Genomic DNA, 407 nt, shown 5'->3' with positions numbered 1-407 from the left:
GTCTATTTTTCTATTGGCTTCTGGATACATTTCTTATGGATTTGTGTACTTTGTATAGTACAAAAATTAGTTTATTTTGTTACACCAAAGGAACTAAAATTTTAGTATGCATCAAAATCATTTGGAGGGCTTCTTATTTATTTATTTTTAACACTTTATTAGAAATCAATTTCAAATTTTGTGGCTTGTAAGGTTTATGCTGAGAAGTCCGACGATAACCTAATGGCTTTTCCTTTATAGGTTACCTGCTTTTTCTCCCTGGCAGCCCTGAGAATTCTTTCTTTGTCGTTGATTTTTGATAACTTTAATACAATGTGTCTTGGAGAAGGCCTCTTTGGGTTGAAATAATTGGGTGTTGTGTGAACTTCTTGAATTCCAAGCTCCAGCTCATACCTTAGATTTGGGAA

The sequence above is a fragment of the Pteropus vampyrus genome, unplaced genomic scaffold (assembly GCF_000151845.1).
Source record: "Pteropus vampyrus isolate Shadow unplaced genomic scaffold, Pvam_2.0 Scaffold1004, whole genome shotgun sequence".
Lineage (NCBI taxonomy): Eukaryota > Metazoa > Chordata > Mammalia > Chiroptera > Pteropodidae > Pteropus > Pteropus vampyrus.
The sequence above is the reverse complement of the archived record's forward strand: the minus strand, read 5'-3'. Positions refer to the sequence as shown.